This window comes from Patella vulgata, chromosome 5 (genome assembly GCF_932274485.2).
Source record: "Patella vulgata chromosome 5, xgPatVulg1.2, whole genome shotgun sequence".
Taxonomy (NCBI): domain Eukaryota; kingdom Metazoa; phylum Mollusca; class Gastropoda; family Patellidae; genus Patella; species Patella vulgata.
Window position 1 is genome coordinate 69,513,127 of NC_065883.2, and position 24,852 is coordinate 69,537,978.

At 39.1% G+C, this 24,852-nt stretch overlaps 1 protein-coding gene across 1 annotated transcript in view; it reads right to left on the reverse strand.

Moving 5' to 3' along the window:
• Window positions 1-24,852, reverse strand: part of LOC126820604 (muscarinic acetylcholine receptor M2-like) — a 128,664-nt gene that overhangs the window by 44,902 nt on the left and 58,910 nt on the right. Inside the window, exon 2 of the mRNA XM_050548675.2 lies at window positions 19,521-19,612. The gene's annotated coding sequence lies outside the window, so the exon portion shown is untranslated. The remainder of the gene's footprint in view (window positions 1-19,520; window positions 19,613-24,852) is intronic.

The following is a 24,852-nucleotide window of genomic DNA, read 5'->3' on the forward strand; positions in this document are numbered from 1 at the left end:
CATAAAGTCAATACAAATCATCTCCGATCGACTTCAGTTTCTAGCTAAAATTGGCAGATATTGTGCAGCTACGTAGTACTCTAGTTAAATCTGTATAGCGTGTTTATCGTGGATATTTGCTGAACAAATCTCCTTTCGTTTGATCTTGTTTGCACACTCAGTCAATCGTTTGATAACCAAAATACGAATCAATAGTTCTAATCGCTCGATCGATACAACAAAATATCAAATATTCTTTTACAAACAAACAAAAATAAATAAATCTCCATTTCTATACATGTATGATACAATACTTGTTTAAATCGGGAGAATTAATTTTACACACACATACAAATACTAATACAAAATAGAACACCGAAAATAGAAATCTCTAAAACTCAATTAATAATAATTAAATCTGTATTAATACGATAACTATCAGCGACGCGAAAAGCAGCAGTCGGTTTATTAAACCCAATTGCTTGTATTTGATCACACTAAAGGAATTGTATTTGGTGTGTTTACATTATCAATTCCGCTATTTCGTTTCGGTTTTGTTAGACTGTAGATTATAAACGGGGGCTGTTAGAGTGATTGATAGGTTGACGTTAACAATAAATACGACCGGAAGTTAACAGTAAATCTACAAATACTTCAGGTACATTGATCATTAAGAATGAACGTGAGGGGATTTTAAATTGAATTTACGTGTATGAGTAAAACGATACAAAAATAAAAACCAATATAATAATTGTTATTTCTCTAAACAACATTTTGTTTTGGATATATCTAAGCCGTGTATGGTAACGCCATTTTGAGAGATTATCTATCCCCATAATCAGCTTATACCACAACAATTTTGTACAATCGACAAAAACGTAAAACTATTTTATGATATTAGATCGACAATTTTCATAATTTAATAAAAATGGAACAAGGTTTAACATCTCATATACTTCGGTCATCGGGTCATCATTGTCCTGGTTGGTCTGGAGAGAGAAAGAGATAGAGGGAGAGAGAGAGAGAGAAGAGAGAGAGTAATCGCTATTTAAAGCCCATGGCCCGTCAGTAGTATGAGCTATGTAGGGATCTTTAGCAGTTGGGAGAAACCCGACCACCCGGAGAAAACCCACGAGCATGAGAAGAGGACCTACTTATTGTCACGTAGAAACTTGGGATCGAAACCACACTACTTGACTCAATGAAATGAAATGAAATGAAATGGAGTTTAACGTCCTACTTTTCTGCTCCTAACCTGGGCTAATGAAGACGGGCATACGCCATACAGTGTGCTATGAGGGAAATTTTGCCCGGACAGCGGCACTACGGCCTACTCTTATATCGAATTCCAACTGCCAAGGGATCTTTTACGTGCACGCCAATGTGTACACGGGACCTCGGTTTTTCGTCCCATCCGAACGACTAGACAGCTGTCCTGGTCAGCCCCTCCGTCCTGCATCACTGACAAGGGAGAACCACGCCGGAAAATCTGTGACTCAATGAAAGGCCTTATGATCTCAAGAACAAGTTCTACCCGCCCACCCAGCTCCTGGATTTGTTTAACCCTAGATCACTAAAAGCAAAGCATTGTGTGTATGTTGGAAATTGGCGTGCACGTAAAAGATCCCTTGGCAGTCTAAATTCGATATAAGAGTAGGCCATAGCGCCGCTGCCCGAGCAAAGTTTCCCTCATTGCATACTGTATGGCGTATGCCCGTCTTCATTAGCCCAGGTTAGGAGCAGAACAGTAGGACGTTAAACCCCATTTCATTTCATTTCATTTTTGTATGTTGGAAACCAAGACAGACATTTGATTGCCACAACTTGTTTATTACATGTGCACTGTGTAATGATCTATTGCGTATTATTACCATTTACACAAACATCATGAATATTGAGGTGTGTCAGGTCCCTCGGGGGAGGAGATTAATATCCTCATTAACTTAGTTAGACCTGAAAAACACGTTATGGATTTGCATTGTCAAAGTAACTACGCCACTTCCTTGTATTTGAATAACGAGTGTTTTTCAAAATTCACGTCGAACCTCGTTGGTTTTCTCGGACTCCTCCCACTGCTAAAGACCCAAACGCGCAAGCGAATTATTGAAATAAAATTAAACCATATGTTAGTCCCGAAATGACCTAGTTTATGTCGAGTGGACGTTAAACCCCACCTCTCTCTGTCTCTCTCTCACTGTCTGTCTCTGTCTCTCTCTCTTTCAAAATTCACGTGGATTTTATTATATCGATCCTAAACAATCCACATGGGTTTTTTTTCTCTATCCTAAACAAGCCACCATCATCAACACAAGTTAACTTTTGGTGTAGTAGGAATAGAATCACACTGCTCCAAATAATTGGCCTACAACACAATATCCCCTCTAGCTCATTGATTTTAACTCAAATGGTTGCCTAATTTATTTATTTCAACCATCAAACGTGGCGATTGAACGATGAGAACTAATTTTCAGGGATTAAAGTTAGCAAATTGAATTTAGAGATGACTCAATCACCATTATAAACATCGCCATAGGAGTTTTCATTAACCCTTAATATAGAGATAGAGGAAACAGTTTCAAGTGACCCATAGAAAAAGTTGATGTGGGGTGCGGGGGCGAGTGTGTTAAGTTCTTCAGTTAGCTACAAATAGGGACGGGAGTCACATAGCTATAACTAATAGCTATATATATTGACGGGTGTGACATAGCTATATATTGTGATGGGTGTCACATTGCTGTAAATAGTGACGGTGTCACATAGCTATATATAGTTACGGGTGTCACATAGCTAAAACTAGTGTCGGGTGTCACATAGCTATATATAGTGACAGGTGTCATATTGCTATTTATAGTGACGGGTGGGTTGCACATATAACTATTCTAATACATTATCGAGTGTCACCTAGCTAAGAACATTGTCGCGTGCCACATGGCGATACCATCAGCGGAAGCGGACGTTAAAAACTAATAGAAGAAGAAGAGCCGCCAACATCACTCATTAATCTTTTGCTTTGGGGGTTCTGGTACAGTACAGAAATAAAATCCGCGGCTAGTCAGTTAAATTTCGTGATTGGTGGCGATATGAGCCGAATAATACCGCGAGCTACCCTCACGTTCTCTACTTTCCAATTAAAATATAAAGTTATTGAGACGATGAAGATAACTCTAGCCGACATCAGATTACACGTAATACATAGTCATCAATTGTCTTCTATCAAGACGATAGGAAACGAACCTTCGAGACTATACGTCTAAAAAATAACCGGGTCTCGAGGCGCCGAGTTCTATCTAAGTAATGGCTAAAACGAAACGAAGTGAGATTGGGATGATATCAGATAGACTGAATCCCATTTCAACCGACAAATGATAGCAAAACCTCTGGGAATGACATTAACTGGAAAGTTATTTGACTTTAATTTCACTTCCTAATCTCAGATATTACTAAATCACAAACCTCATTTCGATTTTCGGTTTTCCTTGAGATCCGTGTTTTTACATCTTAATGTAGATAAGACATGGGTATGTGGTTATAGAGTTTAAAGATCACATAAATAATGATATCTTAGCTAAAGACGGTTTCAAAATCAACGCAAACTCCCAAAACTACAAATCAAATCCCTGCTCGAAAGAGATAATAGTTTTGATAATAGTCCTCTTGACTTAGGATCAACAGAAAGCTATTTACTAATTCCCAGTTCGTGCCAAACGTTTGTCTTTTAAAACTCAGAGAGAGAGAGAGAGAGAGAGAGAGAGGGAGAAATGGGGTTTAACGTCCACTTGACACAAACTAGGTCATTTCGGGACTAACATATGGTTTAATTTTATTTCAATAATTCGCTTGCGCATAGGGGTCTTTAGCAGTGGGAGGAAACCGGAGGACCCGGAGAAAACCCACGAGGTTGGACAGGCGACCCTACTCCTTGTCACGTACAACCGGGGATTCGAAACCACGCCAGTCGATATCGTTTCAGATTAGATGATAATAGATGAGCATGATGCAACCCAGCACGTGAGTAGCTCATAACTCTTCTGCACTAACTTTGACATCCATCTTTTTGGTATTTCAGTTCTTGGAAACGGCTTTAGTGAAAACCTTAAACGGATCATCCCAAAATACCTGATGAGTATATTGTGGAATTAGTGCTTAGTGTTTTCCGCTGATGCTACCCTACCATATGCACAACACTCGGCATCAATTGGTAAAATGGAGCGTTAACGTGGCGCCAAGTGTTTTCGGCTGATGGTAACAGATGATCTAGAACGATTAAAGCGTTAAAGTGGCGCTTAACCCGTGGGGTCTCCGTGGACCCCATGCACATGTTTTATAGTGCTTTGTAATAACTACTTTGCACTGCTTTCTGAAATTTAGTGACTTTGCCTCCTATACATTTTTACACGTAGTGAAGAGTTCGGTATTCATCTGCTTCCCACATGCCGAGTTCTGTTACATGCAAATCAGGCCCAACGCTTGAAGGGAACAAGGGGTCCAATCAGACCCCTAACTTACAACTCACAGTAGGGATTTTGCTAATATATTTCCTGCCTAATACCATATTGCGTCGGTAAGAGTATTCTCTCTTTTAACATCTGCATGTTACAAATACCAAAAATTAAATGATGAATTCCAGATATTGAATGGTTTTTGTATCAAGCGTGAATTGCCATTTAACCTCTTTATCACATAGTACACAAAGTAGCAATTTTGTGAGAATTATTAAATCTTTTCCAAATGTCACTAAAATGTTTTTGTATAATAATTTAGTTGTTTTTCAGTTGTCAAATATGAAGGCAAATAAAAACTGAACCGCTGCCTTTTAATTCAGATATATATATGTACGTAAAAACTTTGAATTATAACTGGGGTCCATATGGACCCCTTGATACCTGCTATGTGATTCTCACAACGTGCACCGACAAGGGTTAATCCATAACATCATTCTGATCTTTTCAATCGATTTTATCGCATTCTGCATTGATTGGTTTTTGACTACATTTAAATTATATTGAAAAAAGATTTTGCACAAACTGTTTACAATAAAAAAAAGGTTTACAAACCTGTTGGTTTTGAAAGGGAAAGAACGGATGAAACAACGTCACTATAGGCGTTCTGCGCATATCGGGATGCAAAACCGGACATTCATATTAGTTTGATAATCTGTAAAAATTTTCAGACGTTGGCCTCAGTTTCGGATTTTATCTTCCCCTTTCATAGACCGGGCCGAGGTAAGGTCCAAAATACGGCTTTGGATCGACGGATTGTCAGATAGTCGGCGAAATTATCTGCAGTGATTGACATCTCAAACACGTCAATTAAAGATGTGACCCGCCTTTATATGCCAGTGAAAAGGGGGATGTTGTCCTTAGCAACGCAGGCTTACATTCTGATAGTAATACAAAACCAACCAACGGCATACAAAGTGTACAGCCGTGTACAGTCTTTGTTATGATCAAGTGGGCATTTGAACAGGAAAAAAATATGAAATGACAATATTACACGTAAAAGATGCATATGCAGTCTAGGCAACTCTCCGTGCAGAACGAAAGTCGATTAAAAAATGAAATGAAATGGGGTTTAATGTCCTAATTTTCTACATCTACTGGGCTAATACAGCCGGGCATGCGCCATACAGTCAGCTATGAGGGAAATATTGCCCGGACAAAGGTTTTTCGTCCCACCCGAGAGACTAGACACTGTTCTTACCAGGCCCTCTGTTCTGCATCACTGACAAGAGGACACCGCGCCGGAAAAATCCCGAAGAATTTTCTCGACCAATATCGGGAACTAACCCGAGACCTCCTGGCTAGCGTGCCAGCGTCTTGCTCACTGAGCCACCGCAGCTCCTCGATAAAATAATACAAGTTTACCTTAATATTGATTAAATGCATCCAACCAACCCATAAAAAATCCGTATTCGACTGTTTTACACGAACTTCCCGTTACTGTTTATTTGAACTACCCGTGTAATAAATGTATAATTGACTAGGAACAGGCTTGTTTTTACATTCTTATAGCTTATCGAACCTCGCGAGAATAGGATGATGAATGTCTTATTAGCTGGATCGCTATAACGGGCTATAATTTAAACCAAAAGAGAGTCCACGGACCAGCGATACATTTAGTTTAAAGACGGCTAAACTGATCCTAAAGCCTTTAAGTGATGGGTAATGACCCATCTAGGGAATAACAACCGCGGTTAAAATGGCGCTCAACACTCCAAGTACTAATAGCATACTTATACGACAGCGATCAAGGTTTGAAGATACGTGTATTACCGTTCCGGTCCCAAGGGTAATCAAGGTGGACGTAAAAGATTATTAGTAATCGCGAGTCTATTATTTCGGAATGAAGATTCACCCTTTAGGGACGGTCACCAAATCACGGAAAAGCCTATTCAGTGGCAGGACATCAAAGTTGCGTCTTGGAAACCAAGACATGAAATGATGGGACTTAATAGGCTTGGTCATTATTCAATATATCATGATGAAGTTGGTTAATAGGGGTCTGGCAAATGCTTCTTTAGTTAGATTACTCTTTAATAGACTGGAGAACGTCACTCCAACTCCCTGTCATTACAATCATATCCAACGTCTATATATATAATTATAACACCTCCAGTTTATATGGACACAGCCCACCAAAGTTTCCTACGCCGTCACGTCGACGAATGAAGGGCAAAAGTTATTTTTAGTCTTTCTCTCCCTTTACCTTTTTCCACCTTTTTGCATGGCGATTTTTGTTGACTTTTTGGTGTAGAATCGAAGAAAAAGGTCTGCAAATACATGTTCTGCCAGGTTTTAGTGAATATTCATAGTGGATACGAGAGTTGAGAGGTTGGTTAGGTTGAAATGTAGGGCGGAAAATTGCATGTTTACTTCCAGTTTGTGTATCTCAAGATTTCCATGAAGAACCCCATATGTGCTTTTGAGCAAGAGGTTGCCACATGTTGTTCCATCCGTGGTAGAAAGCGTTCTACTCAACGAAAATTTGGGAAAAAGTTAGAGCCGGTCTAAGAGACGAGAATTAACATTAAAGTCAATAGGGAAATCATTAGTGATCTATGGCCATATAACGGGATTAAATGAGGCTGCATCCGACATATCGCGCCTATTAGTCATGTGCACCCAGACTCAATAGACCATTTTAGTGGAATGTTCTAGATTGTTATAAACTGTGGAGCCACGGTCTTTCACTCTGAGAGGGGGTTTGGATGGCTGAATGGTTGGGCCATTACGTCAAATGGCGTGGTTTCGATTCCTCGGTTAAACGTGACAAGAAATAGGGTCGCCTGTCCAACCTCGTGGGTTTTCTCCTGGTTCTCCGGTTTCCGCCCACTGCTAAATACCCCTACGCGCAAGCGATTTATTGAAATAAAATTGAACCATATGTAAGTCCCGAAATGACCTAGTTTGTGTCGGTTTGATGTTAACCTCCATTAATCTCTCTATCTCTCTCTCTCCCTCTCAACCAGATTTCAACCCCTGTCATATCTATCAACGAGATTGCCACCCCTCTCGTATTATTGCTTTCCCCTTCGCCCGAAAAAAGAACCAGGCCACAGATGCATTCGAATTACCGTGACCGGTCAGAAATAATATTTTGACGCACTAAGACAGCAGTAATTAACTGTCGAATCGCACCGTGTTACCACTCCTTAACAGCCAAGACTCTACAGTCATAATATTATACATAATGTGGATTGGACTTCTCTAAGAAACAATGGGATTTAATTGAGACGTAACCCAGACTGCGCGTACCAGATTTTCTGCACCGGCTAATGAAAACGGACACAAGCCATAGCGTGTGGTTTGAGGGGAATTTTGACCGGACAGCGGCACTACGACCTACTCTTATTTCCAATTCCAATTGCCAATGGTTCTTTTACGTGCACGCCAATGTGGACACGGGATCTCGGTTTTTGTACTATCCGAAGACTATACGGCCTACTCATATTTTGAGTTCCAATTGTAAATGGTTCTTTTACGTACGATATGAACACGGGGCCTAGGATTTTCGTCTCAACCGATTGACTATATCCTCAGTCCTGTACCACTAATAGTGGGGAAAAGCGGGCCGGAAAACACGAGAAACGTTTTGGACCAATGCCGCGATTAACGAACCCGAGAACTCCTTGTAAGTGAGCCGGTGTAGTACTCATTGAATCACCGCGGCTCCCGATTATTTATCAGTTCACGAACTGTCTGGACCAACACCGGGAAATAACCCGAGAACTCCTTGTAAGCGAGCGAGTTACTGTGGCTCCCGATTATTTATCAGTTCATGAAAAGATTGCAGCGATCGGCACACTTTGTACGGATGCAAGCGTAGTATCCTTTAGCTAGCACACGTGATATAGACATGTCTATTGTATAGGTCATCAGCCAACTCCAGTAGTTTATCCCCGAGCAATATGTGTATAATTAATAGAAAGCGGCCAAGGCTCGTTTATAGAGATTCCACACCTTCCTTGTAGTCAAATGTAAAATTGATGTTATTATTCCACAGACATTAGGCAGGCGTCAAACACACGCCATCATTACAAGTCCCTATGGTCTATATGTTCGTTCGACTGACGAGTCCCTGTGGGTTCAATATTGATATGAATGACAGGACTATTTTTCATCTTATGTGCTGCCAATAAAGTCTGAATAATTCAATATTTTCATCATATTATACACCCACTCTTATGCAGAACGGCGGCGCAAAAAAGGAAAACCATCATGGAAATGAAATGAAATGGGGTTTAACGTCCTACTGTTCTGCACAAACCGGGGAAAAGAAAACGGGAATACGCCATACAGTGTGCTATAAGGGAAATTTTGCCCGGGCAGCGGCACTACGACCTATATCGTAGTCCCGAAATGACCTAGTTTGTGTCGAGTGGACGTTAAACCCCATTCTCTCTCTCTCACTCTTATATCGAATTCCAAATGCCAAGGGATCTTTTAAGTGCACGCCGATGTGTACACAGGACCTCGGTTTTTCGTCCCATCCGAACGACTAGACAGCTGTTCTTGTTTGACCCTCCGTCCTGCATCACTGTAGACGGGAATACGCCATGCAGTGTCCTATGAGGGGAAATTGTTTTCCTGAGTTGTCCAAGGCTATTGTACGTGCACACCAACGTGTACACGGGATTTCAATTTGTCGTCCCTATCGAACGACTATATGCTGTTCCGGGTCAGGCGCTCGGTCCTGCGTCACTTCCGGAGAGCGTAAAATTCTCGGCCAAAACTGGGATCTAAATAGGGAGATCATGGGTAGTGAGCCAGCGCTTTAATCACTGAGCCAGGCAACTAATATAATATACGTGATACGTTTTCAAGCAATCCTTATCTGAAAATGGAGACGGGTGTCCCAGGCTGTATTATATGGTGTCTGGATAAAGCCAGGCTTTTATTTCATAAAAATAATGTGTAGGTGAAATTTACCCTTCGTCATCAAGAACAGAACATTCATCGTACATTGTGTTGACCTCTAAATAAACGGTAATAGATTACCAGGTCGCCCAACGAAAAAAATCACCCGAAATCTTGAAAGGGTTACGTGTCCGGATAAGCGGTTTTGACGTTCACGTCCAAACGACTCAATATTTAGAGCTGAAATTTTCAGACAAGGTAAATACACAATTCCTCTATGTTTTGGCGCTTAAATTTCATACCTGAAAGGAAATGAAATGACATGGGGTTTAAAGTTCTGCTGTTCTGCTCCGAACTGGGCTAATGAAGACGGACATACACCATACAATGTGCTATGAGGGAAATGTTGCCCGAAAAGCGGCACTACAGCCTACTCTTACAATCGAATTCCAGCTGTCAAGGGATCTTTTACGTGCACGCCAATGTGAACACGTGACCTCGGTTTTTCGTCTAATCCGAACGACTAGGCCCTCCGTCCTGCATCACTGACAAAGGTAGAACCAAGCCGGAAAATCTGGATGAACTTTCTCGGCCAAAGCAGGAATCGAACACGTGACCTCCAGACTAGCGAGTCAGCGTCTTACCCACTTAGCCAACGTGACCCCCAAATTTCATGCGTACACGGACTGTTACTTCTCAGGCTGTTAAAATCGGGAGGGTCCCTTTAAACTGTTAAAGATTATAAATTAATATACGTATTCAAAATTAGTAGGATTAAAGCTTTACAACAAATTATTATGCATTGAATATACTTATTGATGCTTTAAATCAGCAAAAAGTACAAATGTGCGGTATTGTATTATGAATTGTTCTTATATAATATTTGTACTGTAGCTATTGTTGTACATTAATCGTCAGTATTATTCCTTGTATCGACAATATATATAAATAATACAAAAGGTTTCTACAAACAATGGCGGTAAACAGAACGAAGAACGCCACTGGATTACTCTATTAATTATTAACGTCTAATGACGTCTACACATAATAATGTTACGAAACAGAACAAAGAACGCGACTGGATTACTCTATTAATTATTAACTTCTTATGACGTCTACACATAATAATGTGACGAAACAGCTCACGTAATTAAGTGCCATAATTTCTACATAAATCTTGAAGCAGCGATAAAGAAACCAGTTTTGACGCATAGTGATGACGTAATCTGATTTGTTTAATGTGTTCAAATTGGTATTCCATTTAATAAAATGTATTAGGAAAAGAAATTCTTTACGAACTCTTATAGGGGGGCACGTCTCTAACTCAATATGATCCACAGTCTTCGACATTGCAACCACGACTTATTGGTCAATTTAATTCAACAATGATGTTGTTATCTTACCGTAAAATGTCGAGCTTCTGATATCCAATATATAAGACAAAATGAAAATTTTAAAATTGACACACCAATCGCGAGCCAAAATGTTTTCGAGCGCTATTTGTAATGAAGCGACTCGATGAATGAAGCTAAACATACCCAACCGGAGAATACTACCGTTGTAGAGTGGAATAACCAGACGCCAAAGTCTGCAATTCAATTGGGACTCTTCGTGTATTTTCCGAACATAACTAATTAGAAAATACATTGTGGCGTTAGATCACAAAGTTTGTTATTGAGTCAGGTGGTGGGGTTTCGACTTCCCGATAGTACGTGACACAATGTAGTATCACTTGTCTAACCTCGTGGGTTTTGGGGGAGTTGGATGGCCGAATGGTTAGCACGTGTGCGCTATATTATAAGGTCTGTCATTGAGTAAAGTGGTGTGGTGGCACGCTGTAGTATCACCTGTCTAACCACGTGGGTTTCCTCCGGTTTCCTCTCACATCTAAAGACATCTACGCGTAAGCAAATTATTGAAATATAATTGAACCATCTGTTAGTCCCGAAATGAGGTAGTTTGTAGCGAAGGGACAATAAACCCCCTTTCCCTTTCTCTCTATCTGCTTTTGACATTAAAAGTATGTTTTATAAACGAAACAGCGTCTCGTCATTCGGAGGGGACAGAAACTTGTTGTAATTCGTCGAATTAACCCAGTTGGTAATGAAATGCCGGCCGTTAAACGCCATTTCATTTTTTATTTTAGTTATAATTCATATTTATCAACTCCAATGGAAAAACATGAACGCAAGTCAACATAGCAGACTTGTTTAAATAACCAAATAAAAATCGGATTTGGCCTAGTGAATTCTTTAAATGTCACCAGACGAATCCTTTTCTAAAAATTAAATTTTCCGATATGGATCTCATTCGACATGAATGAAGACGTAAACAAGTCCCAAAAGTAATTTTTTAAAATGATATATGCATGATATAATGTCTGTGTTTGAAATGAAATGAAATGGGGGTATATTGTATACATTGGCGTGCACGTAAAAGATCCCTTGGCAGTTGGAATGCGATATAAAAGTAGGCCATAGTGCCGCTTCCGGGCACAATTTCCCTCATAGCACACTGTATGGCGTATGCTCGTCTTCATTAGCCCAGTTGGAGCAGAGCAGTAGGATAGGACGTTAAACGCCTTTCATTTCAGAGAGAGAGAACGTATGGTTCAATTTTATTTCAATAATTTGCTTGCGCATAGGGATCTTTAGCAGTGGGAGGAAACCCGAGGAAACGGAGAAAACCCACGAGTTTTGCCAGTTGACTCAATGACAGATCTTATGATACAACGCGGACCTGCTAACCATTCGGCCATCCAACCCCCCTGTAATAAATGCCCTTTGTGATAAATGGATGATTATCTCAAGTGATACTAACGGTGTATTGTAATCTAAAGACTAGTGGATACCAGGGATTGTTTGTTGGTGATGTTTCATTTGTAATTGTACACCCAGGAGGGTCAACCGTACTTCATCATCCACATGACTTCAGATTTGCCTCTAAACTTAATGGATTAAGCGATAATATTGTCACTTATTGATCTCAAAACCACACACAGTGTTCAAGATGTATTCCCTCGAGATTCAAAGATCTAATTATAACTGAAATGAAATGAAATGGGTTTAAACGTCCTACTATTCTGCTCCGACTGGGCTAATGAAGACAGGCATTCGCCATACTGCGTGCTATGAGGGGAATTTTGCCTGGACGGGACCTTAATACGTGCACGCCAATGTGTACACAGGACCTCGGTGGAAACCAGACTGGAAATCACCCAACCTGAACTACTGGCTACGTCGTTCGACCTAGATGCCCCCAAGTTAATGACTGATAGGGGAGGGTTTCTGTAAATTATTTTGTTTATTTCGAAACAACTTATAAATAACAGTCCACTTTAATTTTCTATGTCATAAAAAATATATTTTCAATTAAAAATAAATTTTGAGGTTGGAGTCGGTGACCTAATTAATCATCTCGCAGTAAACAAACCATTGCATGTCGTTCTCCTTCAAATGTCATCAGACAAAAAGCATTACCCCATATAAATATCATACTACATAAACAAACAAATAAATACATTACAACACAGGATCGGCGACTATCCTCGATTTTTATCCAATCAAATCCCCCATTCGTACTAATATGTAAACATTATGACGTGTAAACATGATCTGATGACGTATTATGTCTGTGTAATAATTGACCGTGTTTTGCCCAGATTCTCGACGTTGTAATGTGTGAACCTAGATTGCACTCAATTATTACAAGTAAACCATTAGTCTAGGAAGCCGCGGGCTACCAGAATTCATCACTGTCCTGTCCTCAGAACGTATAAACATGATTTTATCACGATAATATCCCTTCTTGTAGTAATGTATAAATTGCGCTGAGAGGTAAACAAAGCCAAATTTCCTCACTTTGGTCGATTGAAGGGGGCTCCATATTGAACCAGACGTCCATTTTAAAACATGTATTACGAAGGAATGTTTGTAAAACGGCAAACAGACGCAATAAAGCTCAACGTTATTTGTTTTTCTTCTGGAATAAATGACTGTAAAGCTCACTAACAATTCTCTGACTTAAGTAGCATTAACGATGGTTGTTCCTATTAATGAAGCACCCACTCGTATTTTCTTATTGAACCAAAGAAATCGAACGAATAACATCGAATACCATTGAGATAAAATTAATTTGTGTTTATCAATAGGATGAAGAGAGTTTAGCGTCTCGTCGAAACCATTACTTCAACATCTAAAAGCATCAATTGTTTGGGTTTTTTTTATATAAAATTCTATTTAAATAAATATAAAAGTTGATTACGTATAGACGAACAACAGAAATGAAATGAAATGGGATTTAACGTCCTGCTGTTCTGCACCGACTGGGCTAATGGAGATACGCCAAAGAGTGTGCCTATGATGGACATTTTGCCCAGACAGCGGCGCTACAGCCTACACTTTTTTCGAATTCCAGCGAGACCTCGGTATTTCGTTTCATCCGAATGACTAAACGCGTCTCCTTTCAAATCCCTCTGTAGAACTCAGGGCCTTCAGGAAAGCGAGTCTGTGCCATAAAGTTTTAATTCGGACAGTAATTATGTATGTTGTATTTTGGACCCACGGTAGCTCAGTTCTCTCCTGGTGTTGGTAGAGAGGTAGTTCCTGAGGATTTTAGTACGCGGTTTCCCTTTAGCAGTTTTGCAGGACGAAGGGTCAGTGTCTAGTCATTCGGAGGGGACGAAAAACAGACGCCCCGTGTACACATTGGGAGTGCACGTAAAAGTACCCTTGACAATTTGGAATTTGAAACAAACTTTCTCGCGTAAAGTCATCAAAATTTGGAAAACCTCCATTTCTTATTTTTGCTTTAGCTTGATGAACTGTAGGCCTATATAATATGTTTTTTTTATATGTACAGCTGAATAATATAAAGGTTAAGGGAAGGGAGGAACACGGAGATTAACGTCCAAAAACTAGGTCATTTCGGGACTAACATATGGTTCAATTGTATATCAATAATTCCTTTCCGCGTAGGGGTCTTTAGCAGTTGGGTGGGGGGGAGGGGAGGGCCCGGAGAAAATCCACAATGTTGGACAGGCGTCTCTACTCCTTGTCAGTACAACCTGTGAATCGAATCACGCCAGTTGACTCAATGACAGACCTCATGATATAGCGCGCATGTGCTAACCATTAAACGCGTGCAGATTCGGGTTTACTTAAGACACATCTTTTCAAGGAATACGCACACTGCCATAAACACAGGACGGGCTTTAGTTTATCATGGTTGCTCGAAATAAACGCAACAACAATATTATTATTAAATAAACGACATATTATTTATGAAGATAGACTATCCTATAGCACACGATATGTTGTCGGTTTAATGAACGACATTCCAATGTACAAAAGAACGTACAAAGATAAATGCGTTAGCTACACACAAGATAAATGCTCTTTTCAAACGAATTGAATCACTTCGTTAAAAGTTGCCATATATAATAGTAAACCCGCCTGACTATAAGTTCATTCTGGTTAACTTCATCTTATTGGGTCTCGTCACACACACCTAGACATCAAGTTATAGACATATTTTGTAGTGTAAAAAAAGTGGTTATATCAGCGAGAAACATTAATCCTAGTCCAGGCAATACTCATCTATCTATATATATATATTTGTGACTGTCGTTTGTCTGTCTGTCTGTCTGTCTGTTCGGGGTTGGCGGCTCCACTAGGTCTGCCCCGAGTCTGAAATTTGGGGTATAGGGGTAGCTCGGACCGGGAAGTGACATAGGCAAGGTGGCGTTAGTCTACCACTTCCGGTTTCGGAGTTATGACCCCCGAGCAAAGCCGGTCTGTTCGGGGTTGGCGGCTACACTAGGTCTGCCCCGAGTCTGAAATTTGGGGTATAGGGGTAGCTCGGACCAGGGAGTAACATAGGCCAGGTGGCGTTAGTCATTTCGGGACTAACATATGGTTTAATTTTATTTCAATAATTCGGTTGCGCGTAGGGGTCTTTAGCAGTGGGGGGAAACCGGAGGACCCGGAGAAAACCCACGAGGTTGGACAGGCGGCCCTACTCCTTGTCACGTACAACCGGGGATTCGAAACCACGCCAGTCGAATCAATGACAGGCTTTATGATACAGCTTTAGAATTTTAGGTTAGCCTCGATCATCATTACTAAATCGGTATCCTTTTTTACGTTTAATTATTTTTCTAAACATGTATTCCAATCCGCTAAATATCACAGGCTAGCAATGGCATCGAGAGTTGATTATGGTCTGGATAAGTTAATTTATGTCTAATTATATTTTATCGTTGCTTGATAAAGTCTGAACGAAACCTTGCTCAGCAATAAACAATAAATGCATTCCATAAAATTGTGTCCCGTGTCAAAAAATACAAATCAGTGGCTTTTGCATACTGTATTTTTATAATAAATTATGTTTGTATACGTAAACAAAGATTTATATAAAATCCACAGTGAATTAGTGGTCCCAAGCCAAGAGTAACCTCCCTTGTATACATGGCGGAATAAAATCAATGTTGGGAAGAGTGGAAGCGTGTTAGATAAATGTTTATATAACACATTGAAAGAAAATGAGAATGTTATTAATAAATAAAGACTAGATTGCTTCTCACTAAAGCTTTTATTTGAATAACACACAATCTGTTATCATTCAGTCGCCATTTTGCTACGAGGCTTGATTTTCTCCATATTACATACCCAGACGCCTGTCTATTGAAAAAGCCAGGTAATTTGAAGTCAGAAATAAAAACGATCTTGGCTTCAGGCATCCTGACACATTAGCTTTCAGTTACCAGAACTGATACCATTTTGATTATTAGCAAGAACCAGAGTTCGTGGTATTTGGAATTCCGGTTTAATCAACCATGGGCTGACTAAACCACGTCCAACGCCATTTTTAACAGCCCCGGGGCAAATTAAAACAATTTGATAAGACCACATCGACGGGGGATGAACGTCGAATCGGGTGATTTTAACCATTATTTTTGTTAAATAAATAGATCTTTTATTAAAATGTCGCCATTAATGTCGGTGTTTAGTATTTTTGTGTGTGATTTGATTAGCATCATGTTGTGTAGAATGGCTACGAGGTTTTTTTTAGTGGGTGGCGTATATAATTCTGGCGACAAGCTGAAACAATATTTACTTATACTCCTTCCTAGCACAAATTCCATTTATCATCGTGTTTCTTCTCTACAGACGATACAAATGGGATATTGTAAAAAGCCAGCGCCACCTGTAATTTTTTCGAAAATCATTTCATGGACCTCCTTTTTAATCGAATCAAATCCCAGCCGGGAGGTAATCTAGCGTTGGTATTTGGTTTTATTTTCTTGTTAAAGTGGGGATCACGTGGCTAAGTGGGTAAGACGCTAGCTCGCTAGCCTGGAGGTCGGGTGTTCGATCCCTGCATTGGCCGAGAAAGTTCATCCAGATTTTCCGGCGTGGTTCTCCCTTGTCAGTGATGCAGGACGGAGAGGCTGACAAGGAAAGCTGTCTAGTCGTTCGGATGGGACGAAAAACCGAGGTCCCGTGTACACATTGGCGTGCACATAAAAGATCCCTTGGCAGTTAGAATTCGATATAAGAGTAGGCCGTAGTGCCGCTGCCCGGGCAAAATTTCCCTCATAGCACACTGTATGGCGTATGCCCGTCTTCATTAGCCCAGGTTAGGAGCAGAACAGTAGGACGTTAAACTCAATTTCTATTCTCCACCACGGAGTAGCTAACTTCAAACGTTTGAATTTGTCGATGAAAATGATATTTTTGCCAATTTCTCAACTGGCAATAGTGAATTATAGGATTAATAGGATTATTCTTTAACAAGGTAGGACTGTTTATAGATACCATCTATTTTAAGGCTTTATTTTAATAAATTTTAAAAATATAACTTAAAAATATGAAATTGCAACTTTAAATAATCAATTTTAAAAAAACAAAAAAAACAAAAAACAATTGACGCAAACTGTCTTCAATGAACCATAATAATTATAATTATTAAATGTTAATAGTTATAAATAAAAATCGTTCAGGTATGACCCTTCCACACATGACACAATTGATGGTTGACGTAAACATTAGGATTCCAAGCAATAAATAGACGAAAAACGAGTTACTAAAGAATAACGATATAAATGAAATGGTGTTTAATGGCTATATACCATACAGCGTGCTATGAGGGAAATTTTGCCCGGGCAGCGGCACTATATGACCTACTCTTATATCGAATTCCAACTGCAAAGGGATCTTTTACGTGCATGTCAATGTATACACGGGACCTCGGTTTTTCGTACCACCCGAACGAATAGACACTTGTGCCTTGTAAGGCCCTCCGTCCTGCACCATTGCCCACTGGCAAGAGAAAACATGTGGGAAAATTTAGGTGAACTTTCTCAACCAATGCAGGGATCGAACACCCGACCTCGAAGCTAGCACCTTACCGACTTAACCACTATAACGATATATGTATGTACGACATTTTGTTTGCCTCCCTTTAATTTCCTAGAAAAAAACGACGTCATAAGGTATTTGACTTAATCTTTTTCGTAACGCTTTATCGCCTATTGTATTGCAATTTGGTAAGGTTACATCAACTGCAAGAGTACATATTGCTATAAATAGATCGACCGTGTATTTAAGTGACTAATGGGTGTATATATAAACTTTACCTACCTGGTATATCATATATAGTTACCTGACCTAATTACCTCACACAATGGCAAAAAAACCCCAGAATACCTGACTGGCACATTATATATAAATAAAATTATAACCATGTTGAAAATGAAATGGTGATTAACCTCATCGTTTCCTCCACCAGGTGGGCTAATGAAGACAAACGAGGGGGGGGGGGGTCTTGCCCGAGAAGCGCTGCTTCCGCCCATTCTTCAAAATATACCTTTTACTTGCAAGCCATAGGGGTGGGGAGATGGCAGAATGGCTAGCGCGAGCGCGTTGTTTCGATTGTTCGGTGGCACATGACGAGGACTAGGGTAGCCTGTTCGCACGCGAATCATTGAAATAAAATTGAACCATGTTTTAATCATGAAATGCCCCCCCCCCCTCTCTCTCTCGCTCCCCCGAGGAAATTTCAAGGTCAAAAGCGTGATCTCGACCGGGGTGTATTCGATAGATAGTATGACCAGCCAGACTGTTAAACATCCACTAGTGAATCAAGCCCAACCAACCCGTCAAACAATCACTGGTGAAGGACCAACCAAACTGTCAAACAATCACTGGTGTCAAACAATCACTGGTGAAGGACCAACCGAACCATCAAACAATCACTGGTGAACAATCACTGGTGAAGGACCAACCAAACTGTCAAACAATCACTAGTGAACAATCACTGGTGAAGGGCCAACCAAACCGTCAAACAATCAACAATCACTGGTGAAGGGCCAACCAAACCGTCAAACAATCACTGGTGAAGGACCGATTGCCCGTCTAAATAACCGATTCTGGTCAATACTTGGTTTAATTAGTTTTACTTTTAGCATCAAAACTGTCATTTATTGGTGGGGTGGGTGTGAAACCTGCCCCCGACTCGGATCCATTATTATTTGTGTTATTCATTTCATGTTTCCTCGTAAATATTACATATTTAAGATATTTGAGATTGATTAAAATGCTTTTCCTTTCAATTTGACTCTCGAACCTGATACCTGATAATATGTCCAGGTAATTCTGTAATGATATATCAGGTGTTTCAATCTGTTTCTAAATATGATATATATTTAAATTTTAATCATTCTGTAAAGAAACATGATAGGTGAAATAAAAAAAAATGTCCTTGCTATCCTATCGTTTTTGCAATTCCTCAGTTAACGACGATGGGCTAGTGAAATGTCTTTTCTAGTGGCCCCACGTGTTCCTTAATCAGACCCGGATTGTGTATTCCTTAATCAGACCCGAATTGTGTATTCTTGGTTGGCGTTGGTTAACGACGGTGGATCAGTGAAGTGGCATTTCGTGGGGCCTTACAGTTCCCCAATCAACCCCTGATTATGTATTCTTGTTCACGCTGGGTAACGACGATGATTGCTTGGTCAAGGGTCGCACGCACAGTTTCATAATCAGACCCTGATCATGTACTTCTGGTTTGCGAAGATGTGAAATAATTAAACGCATTCCATGGATATATTTCACATGTGAAATCCCTGTACAGGTATATAGATACATATTGAACAGGTGAGATAAATAATCAGTGACTTACCTGTTAAAATTAATCTTCACCTGTCCACAGTTTTCATCTAATAACCAGTAAACGCCAAACAAAGCCGCCATGATGTCAGTCATTCCACACGCCTGAAATAAATAGGTTTTATATTTACCATCAAATATCATCTCAGTGATTAATACTGTCGGATTTAAAGGGGTAGGAATTCCTTCATATCTTTAAAATGTGCACGGGGTAGGGTGTGTTCGCGCACTCTCTAGAACACGGAGTAATGTACGCGTGTTAACGGATTTTCCGCAACACGGCGTAGGCTATGTCCGAAAACTGGTAAGGGCGCGTTCACGCATTTTCTGGAACACAGGCAATGGCATGTTCGCGCACCGTCTGAAGCACCCGTAATGGGGATGTTCACGCAATTTCTGGAACACAGGGTTGAATATCTTCTGAAATATAAAAGGGCAGGAGGTATGATTTGCGCATTTTCAGGAAAAGGGGGTAAGATATGTTCCTACATCTTTTAGAACAAAGGGTAGAGTATTTTCGCGCACCTTCTGGAACACAGGGTGGGGTATTTTCACACATTTTCTAGAACATGTGGTCGTAGTTATATGTTTCTATTTGTACTGTGGGACACAAACTCGTTTTGGTATTTTATTGACCTCAAAACTGGCGTTTTGGTGATGTATAAAATGTCGAATATATTATTTTTGCTTTTGCTTTATTTTGAGTGCTAGTAACACATGAGCTCAAATTGTCCTTGAGATAAGCACAAAATCCATGCCTTATCAAGGAATATCTCTTTAATCAAACCACATCTTGTATATATACTACGTGAATATCATATTTAATTAATCTTCATTAAGTAATAAATTGTTAATTAATGTTAATTAATGTCAAATTAAGCTAGGGTGGTGTCGTGTTGATGCCTTGGTTGGAAGAGTGACCTATATATATATTTGTATGTTTGCCACAGGAAAAAAAAGAATCGCAACAAAGAAAAAACGTTATAAACAAAATGGCGATTTTAAAATAGAAGTAATACGCTGCATGCTACACGCTGGTTGTTCAAGAATAATATAATGCCCGATTAAATGTAAAGTCTATAGTCGCCATTTAAGGGATTTAGGAATCCGTTGCAAACTATAATATTGGAGAGGGGTTCACTAGTCCGCGGTTGCACTAGTCCGCCGCTATAAGAAATGCTATAAATATGGCTATAAACCCTAATAATAGATATCGGTGGACTAATAAACCCTAACCGAGCCCTAATCCCAACCCCTAATAATAGATATCGGTGGACTAATGAACCCTAACCGAACCCTAATAATAGATATCGGTGGACTATTGATGCCTAACCGAACCCTAATCCCAACTCTAATAATAGATATCGGTGGACTAGTGAACCCGTGGACTAGTGAGCATTCCCCGTGTATGGTGTCAAATAAACGAGATAAGAAGTTGAAAATTGAATCTCTGAAAGGAATACAGCCCAAAATGATTCAATTGTGTTCAATATTTACACAGATGGTGGCCGAATGGTTAGCGTATGTGCGCTGTATCATAAGGTCTGTCATAGAGTCAACTGGCGTGGTTTTGATTCCCCGGTTGTACGTGACAAGGAGTGGGGTCGCCTGTTCAACGTCGTAGGTTTTCTCTGGGTCCTCCGGTATCCTCCCACTCGCGCAAGCGAGTTATTGAAATAACACTGAACCATATCTTAGTCCCGAAATGACCTAGTTTGTGTCGAGTGGACTTGAACCCCTCTCTCTCTCTCTCTCTCTCTCTGTCTCTCTCTCACACACACACACCGTTATATAATAAATTTGAGTATATTTGAGCGTGGACTAAATATTGTCCAAATAGTAGAAATTCCGATCAACGGCTTTTAGGATGATCAGGTCTTGTTCAGGTCTAGTTGGCCTATATGTTTCGTTGTACTTCTAAGTTACTTGCAATGCCAAACTTGATATCCCCAACTTCGCGTTTCATACAATCTGATTAAAATACGATCTATATTTCGTTTCGTTTTTTTCATACTTTCGATGGTCTACACTACATAAAGATCTGACCGGTTGGAGTAAAAGATCGCGTCAGAAGTCGTACGAAAGGATTTTGGCTCTATTACGTCAGACATTGATAAATCATTCAGCCGTGACATTTAGTTTACCAGCAGTTCTCTGCATCGCACGCCAAGAAGTCGTCGTAACAGACGGTTTCATTGGCTAATCCCTCACGCCATCCAGAACGCAGGTTATATAACAACTCGTCTAGCTTCTAGTGTAGAATAGACAAATAAAACGAAATTTTGAACTATAAAAAACGAAACGAAATAGGACCTGTGTTTTAATCAGATTGCATTTCATACAGTATTATTTGTAATATTCACATATTAGTTTACCTACTGCAATGTCTAAATGTCACAATACGTTTTAATTATAATTTCTCATATTATATATAAAATGTCAAGTGTATTATGTCTCTGGAATTTGAAATTGTATTCCAATCTACTCGTGTTTCAATGTAAGAAGCAATATATTAGTAACACATATTATGGGGTTAATTTCCCCCGAGTATTAAAGCACACTATCAATAAGTATAAAACATTACACTTGCATACATATCTTCTGACAAGTTCCATTGATCATGATAAAAAAAACATCCCATCTCCCTGATGCAGCGTATTATACATATGACAATGGAAATCAAGACGACGGTTGGGATTAACTAACGAGACAGGAATTACATAAAAGAATAAAAGAATAAACGATATAAAAAAAACCCCCAAAGTTCCAATTGTAAAGATGACTTGGTGTCATTAAAAAAGGATATTATTGAAGTTTTCTGTTTTGTTTTATTGTTATGTATATTAGAAGAGAATATAATTATTTACCGGGACGGAAGGGGTAGTGAATACAATACTTTGTTAATTTTGAAGAGAGAGGGGGGGGGGGGGGAGAGAAAAATGAGGTTTAACGTCCACTCGACACAAACTAGGTCATTACGGGACTGACATATGGTTTAATTGTATTTCAATAATTCTCTTGCGCGTAGGGGTCTTTAGCAGTGGGAGGAAACCGGAGGACCCGGAGAAAATCCACGAGGTTGGACAGGCGACCCTACTCGTTGTCACGTACAACCAGTTGACTCAATGACAGATCGTATGATACAGCGCTGCGCGCACGTGCTAGCCATTCGGCCATCCAACCCCCGCGTTAATTTTGAAACCAACATATATACTGTCATGCTTTCTATGGTCATGTGTGTAACAATACTTCATGGGTGTTTGGGATGAGCTACACCACTACACCACTGCCTTTACACCATGGTGAAATGAAATGAAATGGGGTTGAATGTCCTACTGTTCTGCTCCTGTACTGGGCTAATACACGCCATATAATGTGCTATAAGGGAAACTTTGCCCGGGCGCTATGGCCTACTCTTATATCGAATTCCAACTTTGCAAGTGTTCGTGTATTCCAATTTGAGCGGGTTTTTTTTAAACCCAAAGAAACAAAAGAAAATGCATTAGTAACACAGGTATAACTTCAATCTGAACGACAGACTCACCCTACCTGCAGAGAAGTGACTCTGACACAGTGAATAGCCATGATATCCATATGACGTAATCTAAACGTCACAGGTCATAAGGTCACATCAACAAACAAATGTAAACACCATCATTATGATCATTATCAACATTACAAGGCACAATGTTACATTGTAAACAATAGCCTTCTTGCAGCCTTTAGGACTGTATAATCCGTACAGAACATCTTATCGCTTCTTCCAATGATTTTTCACAAAAATAACATCATCTACAACTCTAGATTTGACGTCGGCATATTGGCACTATTTTGTGCTTCGGTCGTGTCTATTTGAGATATACACAATCAATTCTGTTAATGTTTTTAGCGTGGGGATTAACTAAAAGTTAATTTATTTCAGTTCTAAACAAAAATTTAAAACTTTAACACAATTTTAAAAAAATAGCCAAATTATGGCTGGGATTACTGAGCAAAATGGCCATTCACTGTATACGTGCGAAAAAAAAAGCCAGCTACCATTTAATTTTCGTACGGTATAACTTGTAATTTTTTTTTTGTAATTTTTTAAATTTTTTGTAACTTATTTTAGAGTATTTACTCATAACGAATATAAGTCATCCAGAATGGTATCATGTATATCATGTATTATAATCTTAATTCATTTTTCATAACGAGTAAAGTATAGATTATTTTTAACGTGTTTACCTATAAGGACGTGTAAATGTTTCAAAATAGTTACCTTAATAAATAATTCTTAATTCAGATAATGTGCATACATGAATAAACCACATTATTCTGCTAAGTTGTAAGGTTATGTGTATTGATTTATATTCATTATAAATTCATACAGCAGTTAAAAATTTGAATCAGACTGGAAATATTTGTCAATTTAATGTCGTTGTAAAATGAAACGAAGTAGCCTACGGTCTATATGAAATCTGGGTCGGACTCAACGCCCTATGCTAATTATCATAGAGGTCTATAGTCAATTTGAAGTTTGGAAAGTGATGACGCAGTGACTGATTACTCCAGAACACCTAGTACAATAACATAGTCTCGAACAAAACTATTTGGAGGTTGTGTATTTAATTATTCTTTCTCCACAATACACTTCTAACTTAACATACCTAACAAATATTTTTTGTGTACTTTCTGCATCTGGATTAACCCTTTTCTCCCATAAATATTTTCAATATGTCACCGCCTAAACGAATCTGTAATTTAGTAATATATTCGTAAACATCTGTTTTAAAGAGCTCGGGATATATATTAATATAAACAGAAGTAAAGGGTGGAATAAAAGACTCGTCTGTCCAGTTCTATCTCATTATCTACAGATATACTAATTTATCACCCGATAACACATTCTACAGTAGATATCGCTTGTGTGATAAATTTCATAATCTACAACGATATCTCCTTAGCAGATATCGCTTTACATGAATTGGATTGGTCGGTTTAAAAGGAACTATTTGTTTTTTTATTTTCAAAGAACAATTCCTTTTTTATTAAAAGTAACTTCATTTTTATTAAAAAGGAACTAATTCTTTTTATTTGTTTGGTCTTGATGGAAACACTGGGTCAATATAAAGGATTTTGCAATTTTTAAATCGCTATCAAAAAAAGATGTATCACTACGCAGTAATGTAATCAAGTTCAGTAAAAGTGAAATCTATAGCAAAGAATTATATTTATTTATTTGAGCATGTAAGAAAGAATTGGGTGATATCTCCTACTCGTCTTTTTTTGATATATAAAAAAAAATATCAACACTCGTCGATAAAGTAAAAATAAAAAAAGAACAATTATATTTATTTATTTGT